Source organism: Triticum dicoccoides, chromosome 5A (assembly GCF_002162155.2).
Source record: "Triticum dicoccoides isolate Atlit2015 ecotype Zavitan chromosome 5A, WEW_v2.0, whole genome shotgun sequence".
Taxonomy (NCBI): Eukaryota; Viridiplantae; Streptophyta; class Magnoliopsida; order Poales; family Poaceae; genus Triticum; species Triticum dicoccoides.
The window spans coordinates 486,161,570-486,179,119 of record NC_041388.1 but is presented as its reverse complement, the minus strand read 5'-3'; positions in this window follow the sequence as shown (position 1 = coordinate 486,179,119).

Here is a 17,550-nt window from a genome sequence, read left to right as displayed (position 1 = left end):
CCTTAGACCATGAGATTGTGCAACTCCCGGATACCGTAGGAATTCTTTGGGTGTACCAAACGTCACAACGTAACTAGTGTGACGCCCTCGATTCAATCGTACACTAATCATACACGCAAATGTGTACGATCAAGATCAAGGACTCACGGGAAGATATCACAACACAACTCTAGACACAAATTAAAATAGTACAAGCTTTATATTACAAGCCAGGGGCCTCGAGGGCTCGAATACATAAGCTCGAATACACAAGAGTCAGCGGAAGCAACAATATCTGAGTACAGACATAAGTTAGACAAGATTGCCTTAAGAAGGCTACACTACAAAAAAAAAGACACATCCCTGACATTTTGGGCCGAACGAAATTTTTTTCTGTCATACATATGATACTTCTATGACGATAATTGTGACAAAACCAGGTATCATCATAGATGTGGTGGGCTCCTACTTCTATGACAAAAAATCATGACAGAAAATGGGCTTTTCGTCCTGGGCGGGCCGGAGACGCAGCTGCATGACATTCTTTGGGCCGTCCATGACGGAAAAAACCGTGGTAGAAGCGAGGGCGAGGAAAATTTCGGGGAGTTCCCGGTTACGGTGGGACGTTGGCTCTAACTGAACCCGAGCGGGGCGTTGGGCTCTAACAGAACCCGAGCGATTGCACTGCAGGCTACGCGTTACTGAACCTGAGCGATCGATCGATGGCTGTTAACTGAACCCGATCGAGCGATTCCTTCGCCACTGCTGCTAACTGAAGCCGATGATGCTGCCTCTGGATGAACAGTGAGTGTTGCGGGGGGTTTGGATGAACAGTTCCCGGTGGGGGTGGATGAACAGGACCCCGATCAATCGAGCCGGTTGGGGCTAGATGAACAGGACCCCTTGGAGGGCTGGATGAACAGGACCACCCCGTGGAGGGCAGGATGAACAGTAGACGGTGGAGGGAAGGATGAACAGTAGCCCATGGAGGGGTGGTTGAACAGGAGCCCGTGGAGAGGGCTGGTTGAACAGTAGCTGGTGGAGTAGCGCGCGGTGGAGGCTAGATGAACAGGAGCCCGTGGATGACCAGTCGCAGGTGGAGGCTGGAGGGGGTCGACGGTGGATGATCAGTAGCTCGTGGAGGATGGAGGGGGTCGATGGTGGAGATGAACAGTATCCCATGGAGTCTCGTTTTGCGGTACGCCACACCCCTCCCGATGAACAGGACCCCCGTTTCGACCGTAGCGCTCCAACACAAGTCCGTTTCGTCCATTTTGCGGTACGCCACACCCCTCCCGATCAACAGGACCCCCGTTTCGACCATTGGAGGTCCGTTTCCTCCCTTTTGCGGTACGCCAGACCCCTCCCGATCAACAGGATCCCGTTTCGAACGTGGCCGGTCGAACACAAGGCCGTTTCCTCCGTTTTGCGGTACGCCAGGCCTTGTTTCCATCGCATGTTCCATCCAAGCCCTCCCGATGAACATGACCACGCATTCCGTTCCGACCCAGCCGGTTGGCTCCCACGCGTTCTGTTGCCTCCCCATGAACACGACGCATTCCGTTGCCTCCCCATGAACACGACGCATTCCGTTGCCTCACCATGAACATGACGACAACACTATTTCACCGTTCCGACCCAGCCATGTACACGAGCCCTGGTCGTACGTATGCGCGAGTAGGCGTTCGAGACCCCGCCCGTATGTACACATACGTGGCCGTATTTTCTTTCTTGCACCCTGGCCGTTGTATGTACGTGTACATGCTACGTGCGCGCCTCTACTACGACACGTGCACGCCTCTACTACGACATGTGCGCGCCTCTACATCGACCAGTATGTACGTACACGTTCGCGACCAGAATGACAACGCTACGTACGCTTGGACCGGTGGGTCCTGACTGTCAGGCACTTCCTTGCTTGTGAAGATGTAGCTGGTGGGTCCCAGCAGTCAGGGGCGAATCGTTTTTTTTTGCCTGGACGCACTTCCTTGCGTGCGAAGATGTAGCTGGTGGGTCCCAGCAGTCAGGGGGAAACGTTTTTTCGCGAAATACAGTGGCCCGTCCGGTGGGTCCCAGCTGTCAGGTGGAGGAATCATTATTTTCCGCGTAATAAGGAGGCACTTCCTTGCTGCGGCCGCGGGCCCAGCTGTCAGCCTCTCCACGTATAGTCCACATCCGATGGAAGTCGTTCCATGACCACGTTGACCACGTCGCGCCGAGAGCACCAGGGCGGTGGACGACGGCGAGGCCTAGGAAGGGAACGACACGGAGGCAGGGAAGACTCGGCAGTTGTTTCCCACACGGAGGGGAGTACGACTATACGAGGGTTTACTGGTTCGTCTGCCGTCACCGGAGAATAACAGCAGGTGTGGGTGAGTAGAGGGATGGCTAGGCCAGCGATGGGAGTACGGCCGGCCGGTGAGGCCTGCGCGGCAGCACAGCCGGCCGCGAGGAGGAGGGAGCAGGCAGTCCCGCCGGCGCTTGTTTGAGCGGCTAGAGCAGGAAGAGCAGAGATTGAAGAAGCACGACGGCCGTTGGATGGACATCCAACAGTCAGCACTTGTGCGTCAACCTTTTTTTAGGAAAGCCTCAAATCTGTGGAAAACAGCATACAACCCATCTGCCATTATTTCTAATAATTTACAGCCCATTTGCTAATTCTTAAGGTTTTTTTGGAGCCCATATACTTTTTGTTAGCATTACGACACATATTGTGGCAACGGTTAAAAAATTATACGAAATTTTGCATATTTCGGTGCGGCCGAACTGTTTTTAATCCCGAAATTTCGACTCACATTCAAACTGATTTTAAAAATAAATGTATATCAATATAAAATCCAACTAATTCTCCATGCATAAAAATTAATGTAATTTAAAATCTTGAAATGAAAAAAAGATATTTTAAACTAATTGCCGGTTTGATGTGTTTTAAAAATGTACAACCCATTTCTCATTACTGATGGGCCATTTTCTCGGCCAGCCGAATGAAAGCTCTCCTCGTCTTGAAAGATTTGCAGCCCAACAGGCCTGACAAAGCGACTTACTTGGAAAATCACAAAAAAACTGGGCTGTGGCCGTGGACCCAGCTGTCAGCCTCTCCATGTACAGTACTCTTCTGATGGAAGTCGTTCCTTGACCACGTTGACCACGCCGCGCGGAGAGCACCACATCGGTGGACGACGGCGAGGCCTAGGAAGGGGAAGACGCAACAGTGGAAGCCTGCATGGAGAGGACTACAAGGGTTCACTGGTTCGGCTGCGGTGTGAGGCTGCCGTCGCCGCAGGGCCTGGCCAGCGGTGGGGATAGTAGGGGGCGGTGAGGCCTCTGCGGCAGCACAGCCGGCCACGGGAGGCAGGAGCATGCGGCACGACCGGCGCTGCTTTGGGCGGCTGGAGCAAGAAGACCAGAGGTTGAAGAAGCACTACGGCCGTTGATGGACATCGTACGGTCACTGGAGCTAGAATCGTTCATATTGACTAAGTTGACAAAGCCCTTCGTCCCCGTCAACTTAGTAGGCCCACAAGTCAGCCTCCCACCAAGGTGGGTCCTAGCTAGCCGGGGGAGTATTCATTTTTTTGTGCGTAATAAGGAGGCACTTCCGGTGGGTCCGAGCTGACAGCGGGGGGAACATTTTTTCACGAAATACGGTGGCCCGTCCGGTGGGTCCCAGCAGTCAGGGGGGAACGATTTTTTTTGCAAAATACTGGTGGCCCGTCCGGTGGGTCCCTACTGTCAGGTGGAGGAATCATTATTTTCCGCGTAATAAGGAGGCACTTCCTTGCTGCCGCCATGGACCCAGCTATCAGCCTCTCCACGTATAGTCCACGTCCGATGGAAGTCGTTCCTTGACCACGTTGACCACGCCGCGCCGAGAGCACCAGGGCGATGGACGACGGCGAGGCCTAGGAAGGGTACGACGCGGAGCCAGTGAAGACGCGGTAGTGGATGCCCACGCGGAGAGGAGTATGAGGGTTCACTCGTTCGGCTGCGGTGTGAGGCTGCCGTCGCCGCAGGGCCTGGCCAGCGGTGGGAATAGTAGGGGGCGATGAGGCCTCCGCGGCAGCACAGCCGGCCACGGGAGGCAGGAGCAGGCGGCACGACCGGCGCTGCTTTGGGCGGCTGGAGCAAGAAGACCAGAGGTTGAAGAAGCACTACGACCGTTGGATGGACATCATACGGTCACTGGAGCTAGAATCGTTTATATTGACTAAGTTGACAAAGCCCTTGGTACGTCAACTTAGTAGGCCCACAGGTCAGCTTCCGAAACGGTGCGCCCCAGATGTCAGGGGGAGGAATCATTTTTGGGGTGGGTGAAGCTAGAATATCCGAGATTGAAGAAGAAGCACGGCATCCGTTGGATGGACATCCAACGGCCACTACTGCTAGAACCGTGTGTTGACTATAAGTTGAGAAAGCCTTGCATACATGTCAACTCTGTTTTTTTAGGGGACGCGTCAACTTAGTAAGGCCAGAAGTGTGTGGCAGAGAACTTATAGCCCATTAGAGATTTGTAAGAATGTGTAGCCCATTTTTGAATTCTAATGGAATTTACTACAACCCATTTACAGTTTGTTAAAAGTACAGCCCATTTCAACCAACCGTTCAAAACCGAATTCAATAAAATTTCCCACATTTTGATGGGATCCGAAATATTTTTATCCCAAAATTTCTAGTCAGATTAAATACAATTTGAATATAAATTTATATTACGTAAAAATCCAACGAAACATTGCGCTCGCAACAATTAATGAAATTAAAATTTTCAATATCCAAAAATAATATTTTATAAAGTAATCACGTGTTTGGTGCATTTTTTATAGTTACTACCCAGTTTTTATAATTACATCCCATTTATTATTTCTTAAAGCCCATTTTCTTGTTAAGCGTAATGCATCCCTCCTAGGAAAGATTTGCAGCCCAGCGGGGCGGAGAATAACAACTTGACCTTGCCTGGGCATTCCTAAAAAAAGTATAGCTGGACTAGCCATTTTCAGCTTGAAAAAAATTAATATCTGGGCTGGATATCTGGCCTGGGCTAGACGGGCCACGGTCCACCCAGTTAATACCTGCAGCGATGTTTTCGTTGTTGTTCAGAGGAGAAAAATTAATATCTGGGCTAAACATTGAAAAACTCTGCAGTGCTCACACCTCAAAAATACAAATACTGCTCAAGCTGCTTGGTCCCAGCTGTCGGCCGCTTCTTGTGCAATTCTCTCGTTTATTGACTACTACATAGGTTGACAGTGGTGTGGGACCGTGATGTCAGGAAACCAGGGGGAAGCAAAATAAATTACTCCAGCAAGCGCTTCCACCTCTGCCTCATTATCTCTCGTGGAAACCCCTTTCCTCCCTTTTTTTGCTCGGGCAAGGACCAATGCATGCAGCACGTCCATGCGGTTATTAGGAACGAAATAAAAGCGCTTTGCATGTTATGAATTACGATGGCCTGCATGGGTAGCTAATAAGGCATCCTCTTAACTGCTGTGATTAAATGTTGTGTTTAGAAGAGAGAAATATTCTTCTTTTCCACCAATCTGCTTGCACCTAGGTCGTGATGCACCTTCTAATACGACTTATTCACCTAGACGGAGGGTGTATAGTTTTATACATATATATATATATATAATATGGAGGCACTTGCGTATGTGAGGCTATGGACCTGGTGGGTCCCCATTGTCATCCTCTCCAAGTAAAGTCATCTCCTCGCCCGCGCGCGCTTTCCGCCCGAAACAGTCAGCGCCGCCCGCCCCGCTTCCCGGTGCAGGCGATTGCTCCGCCTTCAAATGACACAAGTGCCGTCCGTCCGTCCATCTGCCGCCCACATTAATGATACGCGGTTGCCGAGGCGGCTACTCCGGCGCCACACGTCCGTCCCTCCACCCGCCCACCATTGCTATATAAACTGCTGCGCTGGCCATAGCCGCAGTCATCCGCATCCGTTCCCTTTCTCCTGTCCACACCACTACTGCCCACCATGGCTTCCTCGCGCTCCAGTGCTCTTCGGGACAGGCGAACGACGGACCACAAGGAGATGGCAGCCATTGCTGCCGACCGGCGGGCCGGCAGGCAGCCGGAGGACGACGACGTCCCAATGGAGAACATGGTAGTCGACGATCCGGCGCCAACCCCCTCCTCCGCGCCATCCTCGCCGGTGCATTGGACCATGACCATCGGCGAGGCCCGTGCCCAATATATGGACAGTGTGAGGCAGATGCCTCAGGAGCAGTTCCGGGAGGCGCAGGCCGACGCCGCCTACAACCACCATCTCCTCCAGGAGCACCTGCAGGCGGAGGATCAGATCGCCGCGGAGCGGGCGGAGCAGGAGGCGCTGCTCGACACATACCGCTCCGCCCGCAAGGGCCGCCTCGAGCACTGGCGGTACCGCATGCGGGTGCAGGAGGCTGCGGCCGCCTACAAAGAGGCTAGCAAAGAGGGCGATGAAGCGGGCGAGGCGCTGTTTGGCAAGACCGAGGATGAGGCAGAGGACAATGCCGGCTCTGACGAGTCCCCGCTCCGCTGGCGTCGACGAGGCCCTGCTCAACCGAGGCCCCGCTGCGCCAACAACGAGGCAGAGGACACCGCCGGCTCCGCCGAGGCCCCGCCCCACCAACAACGAGGCAGAGGACATCGCCGGCTCAGCCGAGGCCCCACCCTGCCAGCAACACGGGGGAGGATTTCCACCGCTCCGCTGAGGCGCCGCCTACCAGCAATGAGACAGAGGACATCGCCGGCTCCGCCGAGGCCCCGCCCCGCTTCCAACGAGGCCGCGCCACAAAGAAAATGAGGAAGAGTAGAAAATGGTAGGTCGCCGCTGCTCGGGTCCAAGTAAGGCCACTACTGCTACCCTCCTGTTGAAGCCAAGCTAGGCGGTTTGACCATTGACGGCCGGTTAGCTTCTTGGCGGCGACGTGGAGTCGGGGAGTTCTGCTGGAGAATAACGCTGCTTCAACTTAACTGCTGGTGCGGTTGGCTGACTGACACGTGGGCCCAACAGGCCACATGTCAGTTACATAACTGCACCTATAGTTAAGTCACTGAAGCTTCTGTTCGGCTCAGCGGGACACAGGTGGGTAGCTTCGGTTATTTAATTATACCTCCAGTGCACCCCTTTTTAGTTGAAGAATGTATGAAATGTAATGAAATCTGGCATGTTTATATGAAATCTGACCATGTATGAATGAATTTATTTCGATTAGTTTGAATTCCTGTATCACTCGCATTGGATGAACATGCAAAACAATATGTACTAGCATTATTCCTAGGGTGATCACCTCGTTTGCAGCAGTTTCACATGTACTCCCTCCGGTCCTTTCTAGTCTGCATACAAGTTTTGTCTGCAGTCAAAGTATCTCTACTTTGACCAATCTTATACAAAAAAGTATGCACTTTCACAATGCGTGAAGTAAAAAGGAACAAAAGGAGTACAAAGAGTTTGAGCAGCTTTTTAGCGTTTCTGTGCATTGCAATCAAACACACGGGCCTGGCAATTCATAGAGAACATTCAAAACAATCGATGATTATGCATCTCAGCGACTCACATGTCAGAGGCAATATTTACTTCACAACTAAAGAATAAAGAAAAAATTGATCGACACTGCTGACAGCAAAGGGCGTCCCATTCAAAAATATCAAATGCATGTCTTGCTAAAATCAATGAGCAAAATTTGACAAGGTTGTCCCATTCCAAAATATCAAATGCCTACGATTGTAGAATGGGCAGGGTTTGCCATCAATTCGGACATTGACATGGCACCTCGTGCTAAATAAACCAGCTGTTCTTTTTGTGCAGTTCCACCAAAATCAACCAAATTCGCGCATAGCTTGTATGATTTCGCCCTTATATGTTGCAACGCCTTGAACTTATCGGCACCTCCTTTCTTGTGGTGGAAAGGAATGATTTGATGTATTCATGAACATTTTGTGCAGTTCCCATTGAAATCAAGCTGAGCACCCCTGTTTGCACAAATCAAAAAAAGTGATTAGTATAGAGAAAACGGTACTATGAATTGACAGTTTCAACAGGCACATACATGGTCCCACCAGAAAGAATCCTAGAACAACATTATACTCGTGCATCACAGCAAAAAAATGGATATTTTGTCAGTCCTTCTGAGCTGAAGTTAGTTTGGTCTTGTGGGGAGTAATGTAACCATCCTTCAACTGCTCCTTCTGATGATAAGATAGACATGGCTTCTTCATCCTGGCATAATCGGAACTAGTCACTTCACGTACTCCATATTCTTCTTCAGAGGAAGATGATCCTGTTGTGCAAAGACAAGAGGACTACTAAATGCTAGCATCACTGTTTTCTCGAAAAAAAGGAAAGGAAATATTTAAAATAGTACAAATGAAGGACTTCTCAAGGACAATACCACTTTTTCATGACAGTATCTAAAGAGTAGCACAACACCAATAGAGATGACAAAGCTCAATTATATGGATGAAATTAGTGGCTGAGTACCAACCTTTGTCAGGAGGCTTATTGTGTAGAGCATACAGATGAAGCAATTCTCTGGAACCATCTGTTGCTATCTACGATGGTGGCCATGCTTACTATATACTCCTCGATTAGTTTAATGTTTCCAAAATCTTCTTGTGCATTTCCACTAAAATATATGGTATCTTCAAAGAAGATCCCTGTTTGCACAAGTAGAGATAATTACATATTACATTAAGAGTGCCATCAAATCAGTGGCAAAACAATTGCTCGTTCCAGCCATAGCAATAAATTAAGATGCAAAACTATATCATTACTTGTGTCATCACAGTTCCAGTGCTTCATTACAGCACCGGGAGTTGATTTTTGTTTTTCTTCCCTTTGTTCTTCCCCTTCAACACTTGGTTCGATAACAAACAAGCTTCGCCTTCAATGTAAGATTTGGCATGTCAATTAGGGAGCACAAGTATAGTACTAAACTTAATTTTCTGATGAAAGTGGCAAAATACAGGCCAGCAGTTGTGAAATATCCTTATCTTACCTCAATGGGATATTACGGTGCACATACAGATTGGAAGTCTTGTCTCCATTTGTGCAGTTCACTAAAATCAAGCAACATTATCGTACAAGTAGCACAACATATGAATGCACACTGCAGAATCATGTGAAAGAAGGCTAGTACTGACCTCTCATGATGCGGAATTCAAACAACTCACAAGAAGAAGATCTAAACCAAATTCGCCTTAACGGATAGGAAGTAAGATCTCCTCTTGTGCAGTTCCACTAAGATCAAGCAATCAAGCAACGTTGTCGGTGTGACATTTTGGTTGAACTGCACAAAACACTCTTAAAACAAAAGTGTTTTGTGCAGTGCAACAAAAGGTCACAATGGCAACGAGGTGAAGCAGATAACCCTATTTACACAGAGGTGCAAAGGAAACAATTAGTGGTCAATAACGGTGGATGACACAGAAGCCAACAAAAAGAAGCATCTACCTTATCTAAATGGGAAAGAAAGCAAGACAGTAGCATTTCTCAAATGGTGGCATTGATTAATATCAACATAGACATTATATTAACAATGAAATTCATTAAACATGTAATTTGCTTTTAACTGTGGCATTGCATCAATTTTCCAGCGCCATTATTATAGGGTGTTTGTTTATAGGGACATTTTGGTGTAGGGACTAAAAAAACTCCGTGTCAGTCCCATCTAAACCAAAGAGGAGGGACTTTTAGGGACTAAAAGTGGGCATTTGGGACTAAAGAAAGAAGACCCCGAGGGAGTCTTTTTGGGACTTTTTCCAACAGTTGCCCCTGCCACGCATCGCACCTTGTCTCTATTAGTTCATTACTAGGGGTAACGTAGTCTTTTGGCATGTCATTTAATAACCTCTAGTCCATGTTTAGTCCCTGGAACTCAGCAGGTAGGGACTAGGGAGTTTTTAACCAAACAGGGCCTTAGATTAACAACAACTAATGAGTTGCACGGGACAGTGGACGCACCAGCACCATGTGCATCTACCGATGTACTGTGGTCATTCATAGTCTGTTGCAACAAAGAACAAACAACCAAGGAGCATATTTGTGTTGGTCCCAGTTTTGTTATCTTTATACGCCTTTCCCTATGTGAGCGCAGCAAATCTAGTCCTGCTCAAATTCTACAGCCTTGTCCCTTCCTTTCCTTTTTGAAAAAGTACTTTCGCCCCTTCCTTTCCTCTTTGAACCACGTCGTAGATTTATGTGATACAACTTTCCCCACTACTTTCCCCCATTCCTTTCCTCTTTGAACCACGTCCTAGATTAATGCTATACAACTTTCCCCCTTCATTTCCTCTTTGAACAACCTCCTAGATTCATGCTATATACAACTTTTCCCACTACTTTCCCACACTCCTTTCCTCTTTGAACCACGTCCTAGATTCATGGTATACATGCAGCTAGAGCAATGCATGTAGAGTAAGTAAATTATACCTTAAGGTTCTTGGGGCATGGTTCGGTGGGCGACAGGACGGCGGCGAAGAAGAAGGGGTCGAAGGCCCTCCCACGCCGCCGCTGGGTGGAAAGTGAACAACTACAAATGTGGACGTCTCCAGAGCAACTTTAGATCTGGAGAGGGCGAGAGAGTGTGAAGAGAGGAACTACAAGTGTTGAGGCTCCAGCGGGAGAGGGCGAGAGAGTGTGAAGAGAGCAACTACAAGCGCTGAGGCTCCAGCGTGTGTATATATACTTGAGAGAGAGTGTGAAGCATGCAAACCCTAGAAAACATTTTGACCAGTCAAAGAATCCTCCTGGCACAAATTATGCTCAAGTGTAGTTATCGAACCCGAGACCTCAAGTTTGATTAGCGGATAGGCCAACCAGCTACAAAACCCTCCCGTTATGTTCAACGAGAGGGAAATAACCTTTCATGCATTCCTGCATTCGTGTGACAAGCATGCCGTGTTTTTTTGTGTGGGGGGGGGGAGTCATTGGGATTTCAATCATAATCGTGTCATGTGGCTTTGGTGGTAAGACTATCCACAGTGGTGCAGAAATACTGCAGCCTTAGTCACCTTACCTCTCTCCACGTAGTACGTTGGGTCCCACCAGTCAGAGGGTGAAACAAACAAATTAATAAGAAAAATGAAAAGCGCCAGCGGTGTATCTTACCTCACACATCTCGCTACTGCTCGGGAACACTATCCAATTGATCCCTCTGTTCGCTCACGTACTATTTTAAGTGAATCCTTATTATAACATGCACACAAATTTTGGGCACTTGTATTCGACTTAAGTCAGTGTGCCACCATATCTCGTATACTTACTACTCCCTCCGTCTAGGTGTAATAAGTCACGTTAGAAGGTGCAACGGGACCAAGGTGTGTGTGTGTGTGTGTGTGTGTGTGTGTGTGTTTAACACCATGTGTGTGTTAGAGAGAGCGACAGTTCGACCTAATCCTACAGAGAGATGTTGTGTAGTGTATGATTTTAGCCGCAAGAGTCGGTGCATCCTCTCGTTTCCGGGCGTGTCCGGTAGGGACATGCGGACAGCTGCCACGCCCACTCTTGACCAGCCTGGCCCACCAAAAGCCCCTCCATCGCCCGCGCGCGCTTCCCGCCCGAAAGGGTCAGCGCCGCTCCAAAGAATCGGTGTCGCATTCATGCCCGGGCAGAGTGGACGCGACCTCTCACTGGCGCAAGAGTGATGGTTGCTTCGTCTGTCCAACTTACTGCTGGGTCTATGTGATTTGACGACTCATTGGTCTTTATTACTGAGGTGGTAGGACTGCTGAATGTCCCACGCTTTCGGCGAAAGGAGGTATACTACTACTAGATTGCAATTTTCTCCATTCTTACGGCGGAGGTGTGCAAGAGCAATGAAAACACGCAGACTCGGTGATTACATGGCCCACCTCACACTATCACCGTGCGACACCTAACTCTTTACATAGTACTCCCTTCTTTCCTAAATATTACCAGATGAGTCCCCGCGCGTTGGCGCGGAATAGCGGTATATCTCTCTGCGCAAAATTATCGATTTCATAGAACAAAAAAAACTCTATAACCGCATGACAAATGTGGTAGCCAAACTAAATAAACTCCCATCATCATTTAGATCATCCCACGTAAGGAAAAAAGATTAGCCAACTCCTACTGCATAATGGGATTATATTTTTCTTTTTGACATGTTAATGGGACTTAAAAAGCTCACTTACATGCATGCTACCGGTGCATGCTTGCATGCAGACATGTTGATGTGATTTAAAACCCACTCACATGCATGTGGCACAGTATTTCTGCATGCTTGCATGTGGCTTAGTGCGGAGCCTCTCAACGTCAAGATCAGATGGCTATTATGGACTGATTTACTTCATCTAACGGCTACATCAATTTTGATGACGTGGCTCAAGGAGAGGATAGAGAATTCCTAGTAGTGGAGGCTAGCTATTACTAGTAGATATAAGTCTTTGTAGAGATTCCACTACATATGGAACAAAATGAATGAATCTACACTTAAAATGCATCTATATACATCCGCATGTGGTTCATGGTGAAATCTCTACAAAGACTTATATTTAGGAACGAAGGAAGTACTAGTATAGTATGTACTGTAATTTATCAGCGAGATAAATTTGTACAATGGTATGAAGGTTCCAGCTTCTGTTACATGTATCTTGCGTCCAAGGTTGCCCGTTGCAACATTTCATCAAATACAAAGGAGACTAACATGCATGCTATTGCATCTCAATGATTGACAGATAATAGCAAATATGTACTCCCTCCATTCCAAAATAAGTTTCGCAACTTTGTGCAAACTTTAGTACAAAGTTGTACTACTACTAAAGTTGACACTTATTTTGGAACAGAGGCAGCTAAAGAAAAAACGATCCATGTAGTCCCTAGCCCTTGAACCGTGAACCCTGACCAGGCTTCAATTTGCTGGCAGCGTTCGAGCTTCCTAATAAATGAAGTTTGCAACCTTTTGACCATCGGATCATTTTGTGCAGTTTCACCAAAATCTAGATGAGCATCCCTGTGGCAAAGAAATTGAACAAGCGTGATTAGAATAAGATTACTGGGACTAGTTGATGAGACATAAAATCATCACAAATATAGTACGTAGAAGCTAGTAGAGGTATGTGCGGGGTAAAGAAGTAGAGAAATATCCACAGGGAGTGATGTGGGCAGCTGGAGCAATGGTGCAAGACGGCTGTAAAGGGAGTTGTACCTGAGGGACGTAGCTCAACCTTGAGGAGGGCGGCGGGAGGTGGCAACTGCACACGTCGCGGCAGTGAGCAAGGGACGAAAGCAACCTCACCAGCTTTGTGAGAGAGAACGGCAGGGACCCCTGATCGGGACGTGCCGACAGTGGATTTTCACCGTCGGCGATGGCCACCGCATCTACACTAAGCATCCACCCCTTCCCCAAGCGGACGTGATCCGCCAGGATGTTAGAGATGTGGCCACAGTCGTTTTGTGCGAGAGAGTGTGAAGAGAGAAACCCCAGCAAGCAACCGTGTAGGCTGGCCCATCCTGACTATGTATATAGTGGAGCGGTTTCCTTTTCTCTCCATATGAACCTATCATATTGCGTACGTGCCACTGAAGAAGAAAAAAACTTTATTTATAAATGACGCGGCACGTACTACTCATTCTCCTATGACCTTGCGCTTGGCATCTCCAAAATATTAACCTTGCAATTGGCTCTTCGCCTCTTCGGGAATTCGAGCAATAATGGTAGTGCAGTATATATCGTTCTGGCTATATGAGACCGAATGAATTGCTGCATGTCCACCACGTGGGCGAGGGTCGAGGGGCGAGGGAGAGTGCTACATACGGAGCAAAATGAGTGAATCTACACTCTAAAATACGTCTATATACATCAGTGTTTGGAGTATGTACTAGTAGTTCATATTGAAATCTACTAAAGGACATATATATTCCAAACAATATGATATAATCTCTATAACCAAGGTAGTAGGGACGAGGAGTAAACGGAGGGAGTAGTAAATTTTTCTACTCATCCTGTGAACCACCGCGCGCATGGGCGAGGGAGCGGGCGTAAGGCGTAGTAAGCAAGCTTCACCTCATCCTGCGAGCCACCGCGCCCGTGGGCGGGGAGACGGCATACTAAGCAAGCTTCTCCTCATTCTGTGAGTTGACGGGACACATCAAAAGTACTCCAGTGTATAGAGCCTTGCCTCTAAGGTAGGCCCCACATGGTTTGCCTCTTTTTTTAACATAACACGTCAAGTCGCAATTTGTTTGTTCACCCGTGGTAGACGATCCTCCCTCCACCAAGTGGATAACCAGTACACGTGCCAAATTACCATGTGGGCTGCCTTTTTCGTACAGAAATGAGCTCCACCGTGTACCCGCGCGAGTGTGGTTGGGAAAGAGATGGGAGTACGTGCGCCGTGCATGCACCTCTTCTCTTCGTGCACGTCCCCCACATACGTGGGTGTGTGTGAGAGATACAAACTGCATTCGTGAGTGTTTTTTGTTTTGGGGTGGGGGTGGGGGTTGATTTCGTGAATTATTTGTGGGAATATGTGTCGATGACATCTCAAACAAAATTTTGCATGCAATGTGTGTGAAATGGAGGCCTATCCATATCATACATAGAGGGTCGGGCAATCCACGAGAAGAGAGGGAGGGGTCATAGCTATCGATAGAGTCGAAGAGAGGATCAAGTGGGTGGGTGCGAGATCGATGAAGAGAGCCATCGAAATTGTGTGTGTGTACAAGTCAAATATATAGGGCGACTGGCCTACCGGAACGTTAGAGGGCACACGTCAAGTTTGTGTGTGGCAGGGAGACATGACTAGAGCGCTCGATGTATCGGTGTGTGTGGGGGGGAGGGGGTGGTGGGAGGGGTAGGCAGAGGCCTAACTATAGAGGTAGAACGACTCGTATATGTGTTGAGAAGGAGAGACCCAGCTATGTCTTGAGGGAGATCGGTCGACATCCATACATAACTGAAGGACGGGAAATATGATGGGAGAGATAGAGAGAGGAGAGAGAGGGAGGGACAGGGAGGGAGACGGGTAGAGTGCTGGATGGGTGATGGAGTTGCTTCTCGAAGATGGTGGGAGAGGCCTACTAGACAAACTGAGGGTGGAACTGCAATGTTATCAATAAGAGTGGGGATGTGTTTCTGTGTGTGCCTGTGCGTGATAGATCTGTCGAGACACATCCATGGATGATGAAGGGGAACCATGTGTTTGGTAAGCAAACCTAACTAGATCGGTAGATCAATTGTTGTTTGTCGGAGGAAGGGAGAGACACAACTAATGAGGTAGATCGATTGACGTGTGGGTAAAAACGAGTTATAAGGACCTAGCTAGCTATATGTATAGCAAGAGATCGGTCAGTGTACGTCCATTTGTTAGAGGAAAATAAGGCCCAGCGAGATGGATAGACAAAGAGAATGGAGCTAGGAGGTGGTGCGAGAGGCCCAACTACTAGCTAGATAGGGGGAGGAGTGTGCGATTGTGAGAGCGATGAAAAGAGGGGCGAGAGTTTACACGTGTGTCTGACCGTATGACAGACACGAGGCAAGGACACATAAAGGAGGAGATTGAAGGTGTGTTTGTATGTTGTAGGCAGGCATCGCTGGAGAGGTTTATCGGTCGGTGTGTGTCGGAAAGGAGTTGTGGAGACTCTGGGAGAATGACCTAAAGAAAAAAATGAATGTGCCCGGTGGATAGAATGCCAAGGGAAGGGGAGGGCGAGGAGGGTGTGTGCATGCACGAGAGAAAGTTAGTGGTAGCTACAAAGGTTAGAGGATTGTTCGGGGTACCATAATGTGATAATGCATGGTGTTTGCAACTCACAGCTAAATGCCGAACAATCTAAACCATACTATACATCAAACAATCTCACATTTTATTTGAATTTGTGATAATGTGTGGCGTTTGCAGCTTACAACTAAATATCGAACAATCTAAACAATACTATATATCGAACTGCTCACATTTTATTTGAATTTGTGGTAATGTGTGGTGTTTGCAACTCATATCTAAATACTTGTAGGCGTAGGGGGTGGGGCACCATACATAATGTGATAAACACATTATACATATGAGACATGGTTTAGATTATGAAGATATAGCTAGAGCTAGAAATGTAATGTGATTTGAAATCAAAATAAAGTGGATTCAAAAAATCTAGTTCGAGTTCATATATTACACATAGTTCATATGTAAATCGAGACTAATCATGTGGTGTGTTGTGAAGATAATACACAAACGATGGTTTAACTTGACAATAATGATGATTGTAGATCTTATTAAAATAGAGAAATGAATTCAAATGCTGTGACTTCACAACAATCATTACTGTAGATCTTATTCAAATAGAGAAACGGATTCAAATTTAGTTCATATTGAAGCGGTAGTATATATGTTTGGAATGCACTAAAACATTCATCTGAGTAGTAGGTTGCATGCATACACGTAGCGAAATATTTTTAATTGAACATAACATGAATTCAATGTTTTGAATGACATTTGTAGGGCGCATTGATTTGGTACAGTACACGTTAGGCTTGTCCGGAAATTTCAACCCGCGCCTTGTTAGCCCGAAATATTTAAGATATATCTTTGTCTCGTTGTGCTCCGACAAATCCCTCCATCTCAACCCGCACCTTGCTATTCCGAAATTACAACGCGCGTGAAAACTCCCACCTCCTGTGAAATCCCGACACGCGAAATGCCCGTGGTACCCCTGAACCGAAAGAACCGCCTCAAATCAGTGGGGGTACTTTCGTAACTTACCCCACATTTCGGACAAGCGTGTATCTAAGCCATGGTTCCCCACTGCCATCCCATCCTCCCACCCATTCATACACCGAGGCTGCGAAAACCTGCGACGAAACCCCACACCCTGCTCCGTCCACCACCCAGCCGGAGCCTCTTCCCCGACGACGTCGTCCACAACAACACCTCGACGTCCCTCATCCACCGTACCGGATGAGGATCCGTTGTTGATCTCATCGTCCCGCCGGTTCAGCCACCCCGTCCTCCACCTCCAAGGAGCTGCCCCGATGTTCCCCTTGTCTTTCGCGCCACCTCCATTCCCACACCGCCGTCTTCACCTGCACCACCGGAAGAGCATCATCATCACCGTTTCCTCGGATGAAGCTGCGGCCTAATCGGCCCCACCAAAGAGGTTGTACAATAATCGCCGCATTTTCTTCTTGATTCGATCTCACGGTGCTGCCGGCGCTCGGTCCCGAGCCGACACGGCGCAGCTCCATCCACGGCGGCGTCGCCGACCACTTCCTCCATGGCGTCGCTCCCTCGGCGGCGACGTCCACATCAGTAGGACCTGCTGCTGCTTTAGCTCTCGCTCGCGCTGCTGCTTTGCTCTTGCTCTCGGTCCCCTGTCTGGTCTGCTCTTGCTATTTCTGTTGGTCGTGCTGCTGCTCTTGCTCTTGCTCTTGCTTGCGATGCTGCTCTGATTTAGCTACACTTCACTCCGATGCCGCCGGGGTGAAGGAAGAACCAGCCGCAACGGGGAGGGGGGCTCGCCGGAGAGGTACCCCACTATCTATCTTAGGGTTCAGGATGGGGGCGGTGGTAGCCGGCGGTGGCGGGGCGTTGGCAGAGCGGTGGCGTGGGGATCGCCAGAGAAAAAGCTCGGCACGG